Here is a 13,756-nt window from a genome sequence, read left to right on the forward strand (position 1 = left end):
CCTGCTCTAAGATGAGCAGTCCCAGGGAAAGCGACTGAGCTCATCAGCTGCCAGTCTGTAGCAAGGAAGCATCATACCCCTTCTTACTAATTGCTAATCGCTTCATTAAGGCTGCCTAGATTTTAGATAGACAGCTGAACTCACGGTTGCTATTCTCGGTCAAAGCTCCTTCTCTTTTTCTATGTATCGTGGCTCTTGGTATCTCCTCCTTCAGAGAACTCCCTGATTGCAAGGAGGCTGCAATAACAGCGAGAGTGTAGCGGTCAAGTGCTTCGTTCTCCCTTGATCAGAGACAGAAGTCATAATTTTTCCATCACTTAAAGCTTTCCTAAGCACATATCCTTGATTCTTGGAAGCCATCTCTTCAAGGGGAGAGGTATTATGCATCCTTAGGATGTTAACAAAGTTGAAGGACTCCTACCTATTGAAGTCACAGTTCAGAAGAAATTCCTTTGTATGAGCACCGTAGCAGGTACTATAAGCTCACTAATTCACAGCAAAATCCCCATAGGAATAAGCTTTCTCGCGCGCTTTAATAAGCCTTCAGCATTTCACTATATGTGCTCTAGAAACAGGTTTAAATGGGTAGAACAAGTATTGCAGCCTGAAAAGAGAAGCTTGGATTTAATAAGAAAGGCCTTTAAATTCTGCTAAAAATAGTTACTGTGGAAAAGAGGAAGACATGAGAGCTCACACCCCCACATTTTTCCTTTGCTTTCACACAAAACCATGCGGAAAAAAGCAGAAAAGACAAGTGAAATTTTGCAGCGTATGTGCTATGCAGAGGAAATTAATTTCATTAATCAGCACTTGTGGTAGTTACCCTTTGCACTCAAAGGGAAGGCCGTTCAAATACGTCACTGCTAGATTTCTCCTGTAGACCCACTGACATCACCAACTTTTTCCGAATGGCAGAGCCACCACTGCAGAAATGCAATTCCAGTGCAGTCAGACATTATTATTTTGAACACTTAGTAAAAAAACCCCAAACAAACAAAAAACAATCTCCCCCTATTTCTCAGTCAACAGCTCAGAGAAATATCAGAAAGGGCAGAACTGGGTAAATACTGAAAACCAAAACACAGCACCTACTCTCCAGTGAGGATTCATAGCCACATTCCTTTCTTCAGAACTGCCATCCCTTTTATTGGTTTTGATGTGAATCAACGTTCCCATCTGTGTTAATGAGAACTAAAAGTACATGTGCGTGCTGTTAATACAAGAATGTCCAGGCTGAATGGGAAGTATCCCAGGTGTTCTCAGAGACGTACATCACCAAAAAGTGATTGTGCACGTGCACTAAAAGCATCTTTGTCAGACAAATGATCCCATTGCAAAGCAGAGTAATATTTTTAGGAGGTTTTTTTTCTCAGCATTTTATGGCTCTAATATCAGCATGTGGAATATGAGATATATGGAGTAATGAACCGAATTCAGCTGATAACACTCATCTGTTCACCAGTGGAAGTAAATGACACCTTTTTTTCTTTTCCTGTAAGAGAAGGAAGGCAGCCTTACCAAAGAGATCCCAGCGGCCTGAGAAGTTAAGCCGTTCACACAAAGCTAGACTCTCTCCTACGCAATGTCAATAACAAATGAAAAAAACTTTGTGGAGAAAGAGAAAAATCCAACAGTTTCGGGTTACAGAAAATCACCTTCATCTTAGAAAGGAAAATAACAATAACAAAACCTCCACAGCTCAAGAGATTTCTTGTTTTCATTTTTCGCCCTAGCCATCCCCAACCTTCAGCCTGTAAAACTGTCAAGATTTGAAGAAGTTAAATGCTTCATCCCAGCACAGATTAGAGCTCAAGTATGGCCTTGTTTACAGAAGAAAAAAAAAAAAAGGAAAAAAAAAGAGGACTTTCAGCAAACAAAGGCAGGTTTCACTTGTGCAACCTACTTTCAGCATGGCAGGACAAGACAGCACCGACCCCTTGGAAGCATGGGAGGGAGTCTGCCCCTCTCGTGTCCTAGACCCTTCACCGAGAGGTCTCAAAACTAATTTCATCCAAAGATGCTGCTGAGTGATGGCCCACTTCAAGGGGTTTGGCGTTCAGTGTGCACTGGTGCTCAGGCCAACTGAAGGAGGAAACCTCAGGCAGCGTCCCCCTGCTGGGCTCAGTCCTCTCCCTGTGTTCAGCAAAGGTCATATGTGGGGGATCCCTCCCCTGGCATCGTCCCCTAGGTACTGTGCTCCTCCACCATCCTGGGCCCAAGGACGTCCTCGCTGGACCTGTGAAGGCCATTTTAAACCTGGGCGATGGGCTCAGAGGCAGTGTTTGCTCCTATACAGTGCCCTGGGCTTAGCGCACCACTGTTCATCAGCCTGTGCGGTGTGATGCATGCTCCAGAGACCAGCGGTCCTGTGGCCTTCAAGAGTGGTTTGCATGCTGTGGCAGGCCCTTCAGAGGGCTAACAGCTTTGCAATCAGGTAACATCCAAGCTAGCAGACAGACTCTCTTTCCCATCATCACTCAGCTAGCCACATCCACAGATTCCTTATCTCAGCAGGGCCAAACTGAAGGGTCAAAAACTCTGCCCTCATAAGAGCAAGGCAGAGAGTCACTGCTATCAAAGTGTGCTGGGGACGGGACAAGTATCAAAAGCACAGTGCATGGCTGGGACCAGAGTCCAGCAACACTCAGGGCAGGCAGCATGCTGGGCGCCAGCCCGGTCATGCACCGATAAATAACATGCTTTGGTGACATGGTGCATTAGAACGCACAGGTAGTTATGTCTGCTGTGCCATGGTAAGTCAGGAGTGATGAATAAATTTTAAAAAATCTTCTGAACTCAGGAACAGTGAGGGGGAAATGTGGAAAATTAATTCAAATATGTTAAATGCAAAATGAACCCACATTGTTTGGCAAGTGTAACAATCGTCCCGATTACGGCGTGGATATTTGATTTTTACTGCTCAAAGCACCAGGGGTTCTTGCCAAAAACAAAGTCACCTTAATAATCTATAATTAACCTTCTTCAATTACCCTCACAGCAAACTGCTGTACTTTGTTATTGTGAGGCATTACTGTTTGTGAAAACACCACGCAGAAGAGCCCAGCGTTCTCACATGGTCCACACAGGAAAGAGTGGGCAGGTCTCTGCCCCCATGGCATGCAAGCTGGCACTCACAGTTGCCCTCATCCACCCCTCCTCCTCTCAGGATAGTTCCTGCAAGCTCTTCCCCTGCAGCAGAGGTGGTTCATGTGCTCTTAAAGGAGAACCCAAGCATCTCCTATGGTTTCCACCCCAGCGCGTGAAGATAGAGCAGCCCATACACTGGTTCGCCTCAACAAAGCAGGCTGCGCTGGTCGCAATGGCTGTGCCAGCCCTCCCAGCCAGGGAGTCACAGCCCTCGGCAGTCGCAGGCTGTGAAGAAGACATGGTCTGGTTGTTTTTTTTTTTTAATATTAGCACCAGCTATTTCAGCACAAACTCTGGGTGGCTCAAACTCTGTCGCCGGCTGTACTGTGCTGTAAGTTACTATTTGTGCCGGTGGCTTTGTAGGCTTCTGCTGGCTCATAAGGGACTGAGAGCCTTGGTCCTGTTTTCACAAGCAGCTTAGCCTGCCAGGGCACGGTAGCTCTGCGGGAGCATGACAGTGCCTGAGGTGGCCTCATCCTGACTACCCTCACCATGGCCCCAGGAGGGAGAGCAGGGACAACACGGCTGCCGCACCAGGTGAGTGATCGGGTAGACACCGCTAAAATGCCCGTGCTGGGCTGTGTTTTCCATTTTTGTGTTATTACACAGAAGTTATTTAAATGCAGCAATGAGCAAGCATTGAAAAGGGACCTGCTTGACCTCAGAGGGCTGCTGGAGCCCTGCCTCTCCTGGCAGGCAGGGCACCTGCGCTCCCTGCTCCGGGTGTTAGCAGTGCCGGAGTGGAGCTGAGGACAGCCGGATCCCTGGAAAGCCTGCCTAATCAGGCATTTTGCTAGTTGGCACAAGTGACTGCATCATGGGGAAGATGATTTTCAGTCTGATTCCTATCCAGATAGACAGTTGTGTTCTGTGTTACCGGGGGAACAGAGCCTGCCCGTGCATTCACTGGGGAAAAAAGTGTAAGGCTCTGCATTGGCTTCACAGTGGACCACATGGAGGCGAGGTCTGAGGTCTTCGGTCCTAGAGGTTTTGCAGAGGTCCACGGAAGTTCAAGCTGTCCTAATCATAAAACCGCAGTGACAATGAGAAACTGACACAGTGCAAAGGTAAGCATGAATATGTTTAAGCATGTGGGTCAACATGATGACGTGCATATATGAAAATGCACGTGTAAAATGAATGAATCAAGGTGTGAAATAGCATGTTTGAGAAGCAGCTTTTTAGATCTGCCTTCTACGTGAGATCTGTTGGGCATTTGTCCTGCCAACTTGTAAGTGGGTTTTGCTTGTCCGAATGTTGTTTTGATTTTAGCAATCCACAACTGATCCACACGGTGCTTGGTTTCTAGATGCTGGCTTGCAAAAATCCCAAGAATTACTTCCATACAGTCAATCAGAGAGAGGGACAAATCTCACTCTGGAACGTTTATCCCTCAGAGCCTGCTTGGACTCTGGTTCAACACACTAACCCAACAAAGAAAATAAATAAAATCAGCCTGCTTTTCTTGGCCATCTTTGTGAGCTGCATCAATTTACTGGAACATGAGACAAGCCCAAGAACCAGCGTCAGCAGCAGGATCTGGTGGGCTGAGGGCAGAGAAAAGGGATAGGTCCCTGTTGGCAAACGCTGGGCATTAAATCAACTCTGACTGTTGTATGTAATTTCACCCAAACCACTGTGTTTGGACCTCTCCTGTCTTTGAGAGTGGAGCAAGGCAAATCACACCTCATGCCCACTAACAGCATGTAAATGAGGAGCTAATGAGAATCGATGAACATGCCGCTACCTCGCAGCCCAGTTTCCTACCTGCAATTTCCCCATGTGGACAAGCACAGTGTTTGCAAGTGTGAATGCCATTCTGACACAGATTTGTATATATAACGCAATGCTGATTTCAAGAGGAGTCACGCCTGAAGAGCAGAGTTACACCCTCTGTTAAAAGCAGAGCTGAAAGCACTACCTGTAATCAGCGCTGCTGGGCATTGTTATCCTCTGCTTTGGTTGTGGTTAGGCTTCATTTTAAAGGCATTAGCTCTGCCGGGATGAAATTTTATATACCAGATATGGTTTAGACTAATCTATTTTAAAAAATCCACCAAAAAAAAAAAAGAAAAGAAAAGAAACATCTATTTCTAAGACTAACAGTAAGAAAATAAGAAGCTTTTTTCCCCTGTGCTGAGATTGTGCCTGTATATCCTTACAGGGCTCTGGCTTGTTTCTGTGTTGGAATAAAGAATTCATTGGTCAGAAAAACACTGTGAGGGACCCTGCTTTTTCTGACCCTATGAAAAAAATATGCCCATATGTGTGTTAAAAAGCATTAGCTGGTTTCAGTTTACATGTGCTCGGTAGAGGGATCAGCACAGAAAGCCTCCAAAGCCTCCATCTGCAGCAAGGTTGTGCTGGCAACCTGCAGACTGGACACTCCTCACGTTGGAGTATTTTTCTTGCCAAACGCAATATTTTTTGGCAGATTTGCTTATTTAGCGACAGCTATGTATCTGTCCTTGCTGATGTGTCTGCAGACACAGCTCACTCCAGTGTACACGCAAACCAGACAGCAACATGGGAAGTGCAAATTCAGGGCTTTCAGGAAGCAAAGCTCAAAAGGACTCAATTCCAGAAACCCGCCAGGTTGACATTTGAAGGTGGGAGGGGGAGTTCAGGAGAAAACAAACAAAAGCAAAAGCCCCCAGAACCTAAAACAAGAACCAAACCTGAAAACATTTGAACCTCAAACTTAAATGTGTTGTCCAGCTTTAGTTTGTTTCTTTTCCCTTCGAAACTAAATGAGAGTAATTTTCTGTAAGTGCAAGGCATGGGACTTCCCCCTTTACATGGGTATCACCACTTTATTGATGGAAACCCTCGGACCTCTGGGGCACAGGTACCTTTTACTTGGTTGTGCCTTCCTTCAAAGGCACCATCCGCTCGCTGTGAGGCTCAGATGAGTGTTGAACTGAGCTCCCCTGACAACGTATCTTGTCTTCTACTTAGGGCACTAGGAGAAGGCGAAGAAGAGAAGGGGAGGCCTGAGACCTAAACGTGCTCATGAAAGGCCACGAGAACAGAAAAAGAAATGCCACAGCACAGGTGCCATGTTTGGTCTGTTCAGAAGGTGTGCTGCCCGTGCCCATATACACACAGGTTCCCTCTCTCACAGCCGCGCCCTGGTTTCCAGAGGTTTGCAATCTTCAGAAGAAGGCTGCACCATAGTGAGAAGCTTTGGAAGGCTGCAAGCACCACCAGCAACCCTAGGATCACCTTTGGAAATCAGCCTGAAGCAAACATGTCTGGAAGAGCATTCCCAAGCATTTGGCCCTGTCCCTGCCACCATGGGAAAGATCTACCCCAGGGTAAGGTGGCACACGACACACAGTGGACACCTGGCACCGCCCGCCCTGTTTGGTGAGTGTGGCTTCGCAGTGGGCTCAAGGAGAGGGACAGGCTCGGACTCACTGCCCCCATGCCCTAGTGAGATGCTGGCACCGTGCATTTTCCAGCATCAGCACCCTGCTATCACTGCCATGGAGCTTCCCCCACCCAGCAGCCATGCCTCTGCACACCTCCGGACGCTGGCCATGCTGGTTTGGTCTCTCCCCACACAGCGGGCTCTCCCCCCAGCCTGGTCCTCTCTGCCATGTCCTCTGTCAGCCTGGCAGGGCTTCCCGGAGCCACCCTGCATGCACACTGCGGGCGCCCTGTGCCTCCATAGTCACACAAAAGTGCCTTTAAACCAGCTGGGGAGAGCTCATCTGTGGTCACCTTCTTTTTCTCACCTACTACAGTGAGGACTCATCATCAATCAAAACTCCCATTCCTCTGTAATTTCTGAATGGCAGTGGACAAGCTGGGAGCAAAACATCTTACAGTTACTCTCTGCACATGCAAGCTTGTGCTCTGTGCTGCTGACTTTCATCACGTTTCCCCTATTCCAGTCCTCGGTACCATCAGCTCTTCTTGTGCTGTAGCCCGAGCGATCTCTGCAGTGACTAGCCCTTTGAATCAGACCGAATCTGATTAAAGCTTATTTTTCTACTGGGTAAACAAGATCACCCCTTTGAGGAGCATCGTTAATAACCCCTTTCCATCCTGCTCACCTCCCTTGAGGCACAACCTCCTAACATCCTTTCTTTAGGTAAATCCTTACAACGCTCACATTAATCCCCTGTTTCTCCAGCTTAATGGCTTTGCCTGTAGCACTGTAAGGACTGCCTTTCTGAAGTCCTCTGTCTACATAGTCAATTATCTCATCAAAATAAACCTACTACGATAGCCTGGCATGAGATAGCCTTGGTAAACTCATTTTGCACTTTATCTCATTTCCCATTTACTGAGGCCAGGCTAGTTGGCTGCTTGGAGATCCCAGCTCACATACCACTCCAGGCTGGGTTTCTTAATGATAGTAATGACCTTTGCTATGCTCCTCTCCACTGGCAGAAATTCTTACCACCAGACAGTGTTTTCAACTACCAGTTCCTGAACTTGGGGATTATGTTGCCCCTCATTTCTCCCTACCACCACCCACACATACAACCATCCCCTGTTCACCAAGGAGTGCAAACTCTTCTGGTTTGCCTCCTCCTGGCCACGGCACAAGGAGCCTACGGGTTCCTCATACCAGCCTCGTTTGTGGCTGGACACATTTGTGTCAGTCCAAGCATGGTCTCACAGGTTTCCCTATCGCAGCCAAGACAACTTAAGCCACGCATGGCTAGGTTACATCAAAGCGGCTGGCATGACAGCGATATTCAATGGAAAAAATGAGAAGGCTCTGGAGACCAAGGATGGGATAAGCAACATTTCACTTCCCAAGCACCAGTCCCAGTGCAAGCAGATGACTGAACAGCATGCAAAAAGATCTCACACTCCTCTGCTTCTTACAGCCCCCGCAGCTACTCCAGCACGACGGCTGCTTTGACAGACCAGAGACCAACACGTTTCCCAGACCCAGCAAACGCCTGCTCTGACACGAAGGCTGACCCCTGAGCTCACGCTCTTGTCACATCCCTGTCAAAAAAGAAGCTGTCCTGCGCTCCTACTGCTGAGGGTTTGGGGTGGAACATAGCGAAGGGGTCTTCAGTATAGAACAAAGGCGCAAGTGTTATTTTCTCCTCTGCTCCAAGCAGAAGTGACTGCTTGGAGGAGAGGCAGAGCCACTGGCATTGCCAGGGTATGGGTTGCAGCAATACTGGACCTACAAGAGGGGCAGCATCCTTATTCCCACACCTTCCTCTGTCTCCTGGAGTTGTGATTTTCTCAACTCTCAACTGCCTCGTACAACACATGGTCTGACATATATCTCCAATCAAATATGTTTGGGTTTTTTTCCCTCCAAACCAGATCCTCTTACACTGTCTTGCAGCTTTGTGCAGCCACATACCTGGCAGATCAGTGACAAGCTATTTCCTCCCAGATCTCAAATGCTATCTCAGTTTTAGAGGAAGAGGTTTCACAGTTAGCATCTTCCTTTGCCTAGTGATTGCTGTTAAGAGTTTGCCCCTCCTTTCTGCCAGACCAGGGCTGTCGTGGGAACACACCAGAGGGCTAACCATAGCACAGTGGTGTCTTTGGTGGCCTCCTCCAAAGGCTTCATTCCCCTGCAAGTTTGGGTACATGCACGGGGTGAGGGCAAAGCAGTCGAGGTCCTTGCAACACCACCTTCCAGGAGGAATTCTCCATGCATCAAGACAATGTCACCATTGAATTGCATCACACAAAGTGCGTAAGTACAGAAAGGAAGCAGGCGGATATTTTTAAGCCTTGTTAGACGAATGGATAAAAACTGAGCATTCAGTGGTGTTGTTCATGTGTTCCTCCTCTGTCACACACCAGCACTTCCCAATTCTCTGAAATCTAATTCATGAAGAATGAAATTCAGAAGTAACCTTTCAAATGTCGTGTTTTGCTGTGCCTAAGCCCTTTCCCACTAATTCTCATGCCCCTTGGTTCTTTTGGTACATGGCCAAAAGCAGCGTCATTCTGAGGAACAGCAATGTTTTAGAAGGAGCTGGTAAAGAAACAGCCAGAAGAGAAAGGCAGGAGAGAAGGCTCAGGTCACAGCCCAGCATCAGAGAAATCCCTTTGGTGGAAAATAACCACCCAATAAAACAACTCAAAGTTGCTACAGGGCTTTTCCTAACCTATCATACCTAGGATTTTGCCTAGTCTCGGTTTAAGTCATTCAAGCTGAAGGAAAGTCATCCTTCAGCCTGGCAGGTCCTGGGGCTATAAGCACTCCCTGATAAGCTAACGGGAATTTCTGAGCACCATTCTCATCCGCCTGCTTCCCCAGACCTCAGCTAGTGCCTCCACCTCTTCCTTACTCAAGTTTAGCTCTCATGCCTGTACACAACCTGTGATTTCCTTAGACAGCTTGAACACAGTTGCAACTTGCTGGCAGAAGAAGAGACCCTAACTCCCCAGCCTTGCTCCTTTCCCACCCTTATTTTTACACACTCTCTCACCTTCACCTAACTCTATTTTGCCAGGACAGAGGGCCAAATGGGCTTTATGCTGGATGTGGATGGTCCTCACAGCAGGAGGTGGATGCATGCAGCTGGGAGGAGGGAAAGCTGGAGGGAAAGAGGAGGAGCAGTAGTTTTTGGAGGGATCCAGTAGTTAATTTGCCTCCGCTGTAGTGTGGAAGCACATGTTGCCTGTGCAAACCACACGTGTTTGGCCACATCTGCTGCTGTTGCAACGCCAGGAGCCTTAGCAGAGCTACCATTGGGATCACAGTCTCTCCCAGAAGGCTGGACTCCCTCTCCCGTGGCTGTTCTTCATATTCCTTGCACCTGACATCTTTTCTACAGTGTGGCCTGCAATTATATTCCCCAGACCGTATCTTTTCACACAGAAAGGAGAAACCTGCCCTCAGAGCAGAATGCACATTCAGCACTTTAAACATTGCTGCTTCTGCAATGCAGGAAGAGCATCGTGTTTCAAAACCTATAGCATGATGAAACCTCCTCCCCTCCCATCCCCAAGTGGCTGGCCACATTTAACTCACCACGTCCTGCTAGGGCGTATCTTCATTGGAAAGTGCCAAGACCCTCAAAATTTAGCCTGCCAGTGGCTGTAAGGTGAATTGAGAGTGACTGTAAGGCAGGCTTGATGGACCCCTCTGCTTGCAGGCACGACATCCCTCCGATGGGCTCCCCCGGTTTACCACAATACACTCAGGAAGGACATGGACGCAGCTGCCAGCAGCCCATGGAAAGAAAGCGGCAGAAGGGACAACAACGCAGACGGCTTCACCCTGCAGGTGAGGAGCACGGTGCCAGCGCTGGCACACAACCGAAACTGAAAACGTCACTTGATTTACATCAAGGAGCAACTGGCCTGACAGCCCTGGAGCCTCAGATCCACTGCTTGAGCCAAACCCCATGTCCACAGGAGCTGGCCGGAATTGCTTCACTGTCATCTCCAGGCTCGGAAGCAGGACTTGCAGCCTGCTGGGGAGGTGCCTGTCCCTACACACTCCCGTTTAGCAACAAGCCAACTATAAACCTAATGGAAGGTCAGTAAGGATGAGTTCCTTTTGCTAGATGTGGACATGAGAGAGGTGATCAGAGCCCTCAGCTCAGCCAGGAGATATTCCCTTTATCACTGACCTTGCTGGTTGTCCCAAGTCGGCATTGCACTGCCTCTCTTTGTGGTAAAGCAATCTGCTTATCTTCTACTCTGCAGAACCATGGTTATGAAACAGACTCAATGGGGTTTTTTTTAATTTTTTTTTTCGTTTTAAACCTGTGTTAAAGAGGGCTTTTGGAAGGATCCTGAGGAGAGTGGCAGGTGCCACAATGCATAGATTCCACTAGTTTTCCACTGTCTCCCTTTTGCCCCGGGCAGTGAGCCAGACCCTTTCTTGGACAGTTTGTGGAAGGAGGCAAGACTGGACAGAAAGAGGCAGATATTTCTGCAGTGAAGTCTGGTTTCTCGATTAAGAGGATTAAGTCCAGCATTCCCTGAAACCACGTTGGTCACTCAGAGGCACCTGCTCAGCTGCTGTCTCCAAAACTTGCTTCAGTCAAGCCCTTCAAAGTGTCTCTCACTATTCCCCAAATATGCCCACGCATGATCCCATGTCCAGTCAAAAGCCAGTTTTTGCACCTGGCTTCCCCCCAGGCACAGGCTGTGTTTGCAGCAAAGGCTATTGCTGTCTTTTTCAGCTGTGCTTCCTTGGACAGGATGGAGGGAGGTGGGGGTGCCCCACAGCATTACCACGGGCAGTCAGGCGACAAGTGAGGCTCACCATCCCACCAGGGCTAACTGGAGAAACTGAGGCAGAAAGTGCCCTGCTGTGCCTAGAAAGGAAGCACAGAGTCAGAAGCACTCGCTGCCGCTGGGTGCCCATCCCCTGCTGCAAACATCCAGCCAGACGGAGCGCAGCAGCCCCGAGCATCCTCCAGCGAACGCTTCCCTCACACGTGCATGCGGAGTCATGCACCACCGCCTCACCAGCAATTGCTGCCCGAGCTCCCCACAGCGAGCCAGCCAGGTCCCGAGCAGACCTCACGTGGCATTTGCTGCCCCTGTTTTGAATGCCCCTGTTGCAGCGGCTTATTATTTACTGGCCAGTGACAAAGACAGACACGCACCTGGGGACTGAGAATTAGGGTAAGCCCAGAAATATTCCCCACTCAAAAAAATGCCTGCTGTCATTACAGAGAAAAAAGCACTATTAAAAGAATGAGAGACTGTTAAGGGGTTGGCACTGGTCCAAAATGAACATGCTCGAGGGCCCCAGGAGATCCCTTGGATAGTCACCTTTGAACCTGGGGGCCAAAGAGAAGAGGTGAAAAATGAGAACTCCAGATGTTCCCTTGCAGTCCCATTTCAGGGACAGCTGTAGGATCTAGAACAGGAGGCACTGCCGCATTTAAGAGGGTGCACTGCACATTTTTAATGTTCACCTTCCTTCAGCTCTTGGCCTGAAGGCCTCACGTAGTTCTGAGGAAATGTCCCACAGGGTCTAAACCAGTACGTAGCTCCAGCACTGCAATGCTACCCTTCACAGCCCCTCCGAATAGGAGCCCTCAACCCTGGGCTCATCTAGAAAGGCACATTTTTTTAGTCAGAAAGAATTACCCTTTTTTTCCAGATGAATGTGAAGGAAAATTCTGAGTCTTAGTGAGTGCTAACCACAGTGTCCAACACATGTCAGCGGCATGTCAGCGAGCTGCTCCATGGTGGTACTTTCCAGAAGGCATACCCTGGCCATTGGTCCACCACAGCCTAAATTTTCATTAAAAAAAAATACAAGAAAAAAACCCAGAAAGGTGCAACATGGTGAGTCTCTAACTCTTTGCATGGCTCAGAACCAGAAGGCCACCATTGCCAAGCAGGAGCAGTTGTGCCCACCTCTCCACGTCACGGTGAGTCAGGGCAACGCTGCCCTGCACCATCTCGGAGCTGGAGGTGCCCCCTGATGGAGAGCGCTCTCCTCGCCCACCTCATGGGCATCCCATGGGACTCATATAAGGAGATTCCTTTGGGATCAATGCTTGCATTTGAGCCTGAAAACTGCCCCCCTCCCCACGCCATGTTTGCAGGCTCCTTATGCTGGCTCCTGCTGATGGCTCATCGTCCATCGTCTGTCAGCAAGGAGCCCTCAAAGTTTTTCTGTGACACATCTCAGACGTCACTTAACTCCATTGCGTGTCTTGGTTTCGTTTTTTAGGAAGCTGAAAGAGATCAGGAACCAAGAAACAATGAGATCCAAAGATCTCAGTGCCGCAGAGATCTCTTGTGCTGATGAAGAGGCGTTCTCCCATTTTCCTGTCCCTTTGAGCAACCCTGCAACTTTCCTGCAGCAGAAGCCCTTCCTCCCAGATAGCCAGCCAAAAGCGGGAGGGGATTTCCCTCTCGCAGGCCCAAACCTTAGGAGAGAAAAACCCCGCTTTGCTTTGAAGAGCTGCGCCAACCTGAGTAAATTCAGAGCTGTTCTATATAAAGCAGAGAAGCAGAAAAGGTCAGCAGGCACTGCTGGCGGTGCCGAGGCACCGGCAGCTTCTCTTCCCACTTCCTTTTCTGTTTTTCTTTTCTCTGCCAGATGCTTCTCAAACTCCACATTTGCAGCAGGGTGCAAGGAGGAGCAGATAACAGAATGGGCACGTCATACTGAACCTCCGCAGCCGCTGGGGCAGACGGTCCGTCGCAGCCCCATGGTCTCAGCTACCTGAAAATCCCAGGGCCCTGCTCCAGCCCCCCCCTCTCCCTTGCCCCCAAATTCCCCAGGGACTCTGCTCTGACCCAGTGCTACATTTGTGATTGCCCTGAAATCCCCCAGGGCTGCAGCTCAAAAACTACCACTGCTTTCTCTCACAGGCGAGGGGGGGGGATTTTTTTTTTCCCTTCGTGTAAGAGGCACTGGTACCTTGCGGGCTGAACTGGGGCTCTGGAGAGCTGGTGTGCAGCACGTCAACTGACCCCCCCCCCCCCGGTCAGTGAAAAGGTTTGGCTTCCAGAAAACACAGCCCGAGCCACGCTCAATCCCGTTACTTGCTCCTCCTGCCTGCTGCTCTCCCTTGCCTTGCCTGCTCACTGGATGCCCTCAGACGCCTAACCACCACCATCATGAAAGGATAACGCAAGGCAACGGCCTCATCAAGGGCCTCGAGACGCAGCATAAAGCAGGACTGCT

This window comes from Rissa tridactyla, chromosome 1 (assembly GCF_028500815.1).
Source record: "Rissa tridactyla isolate bRisTri1 chromosome 1, bRisTri1.patW.cur.20221130, whole genome shotgun sequence".
Taxonomy (NCBI): domain Eukaryota; kingdom Metazoa; phylum Chordata; class Aves; order Charadriiformes; family Laridae; genus Rissa; species Rissa tridactyla.